Source organism: Ananas comosus, linkage group 9, assembly GCF_001540865.1.
Source record: "Ananas comosus cultivar F153 linkage group 9, ASM154086v1, whole genome shotgun sequence".
Lineage (NCBI taxonomy): Eukaryota > Viridiplantae > Streptophyta > Magnoliopsida > Poales > Bromeliaceae > Ananas > Ananas comosus.
Window position 1 is genome coordinate 5,332,714 of NC_033629.1, and position 1,297 is coordinate 5,334,010.

The window sequence follows — 1,297 nt, forward strand, 5'->3', positions numbered from 1 at the left end:
TCCAAATCAAAGGAAGCCTTAGCTTGCCCACTCATATAGTTAGTTGTCTCTTATACTCAGGTAATCTTATGAGTATCATCACTGGCTGTGACGTATTTTTTTTTCCAAATTTTTTACTTTCAATTTGGTGTTTAACTCATTAAATTCTATAGTTCTATGAAATGTGTGAAGCTTGAAACCGATGTGTTATTAAGAAATTGTTCAAACAATCAAATCCAAAAGATATTAAAATTGGAATCCTTTTTCTTTTCTGGTTGACTTATTCACTACAATAAAAACGGTGTATAGCGATACTTTTAAATATCGGTACAGAAAAAAAAAGTGCTGTTGACTAAATTACCGACACTTTTAAAAAGTGTTACTATATGTGAGGTCGTTAGGTATAAAGTGACAGTTTAAGAGTATCAGTATAACGTAAAAAGAGTGCAGTTAATTTACCAATACTTATTTAAATATTTAGCAACCGCCGGAACTCTACCTCGTTGGCTACGGTGGCAGAGGAGGAGGAGAGCGAAAGGCTATTCGTCTAGGGTTTCAGTGGATTGAGTGAGGAGAGAAGGGGAGATGGTGATTAATTTTTTTTTTTCCCTTTGTGTTTGTAATCAAACCGAATGGGCTGGGTGGGGTGGTTTGATTAGAGTAATTTTTTATCTTTTATTTTTAGTTGGATTGAGCTTTATATTTAGGGCTTAGTAAATTTTTTAAAAAATTTTAGCATAAATGAGAGATACTAACATAAAAATATTCTAAACATGTATTCCTATAATCTAATTTTGTTGTAGTGATTCTAGCTTGTTTACTGGTGTTAGTCCCTAACATGTCCCGAAACCAAACAAGTGGGGAAGAGGATTAGGGTTCGGGTTCGGATTCGAATTCGAATTCGGGTCTCGGGTTTGGAGTCGGGTTCGGATTCGAATTTTTAAAAATTTGTCCCGAATTCGAACCGTTGACATCTCTACTACTCCTCTGTGGAGGTGTACCCGTAGTACTGCTCCAACAAAAATCTACTTGTGCGCTACGGGGAAATAAACGCGGGACACCGCGGCAGGCGCACCTAGGGCTGGCAAACGAGCGAGCCGGCTCGCGTTCGACTCGTGTTCGGCTCGATATTCGGCTCGCTCGAGCTCGACTCAAAATTAAATGAGCCGAGCTTGAACAAAATAAAAGGCTCGAAATTCATTTTAAGCCGAGCTTGAGTATTACTCGGCTCGTTCGAATTAGGCTCGAAAAGCTCGAATATATATATATATATATATATATATATATATATATATTTATATATATATATATATATATT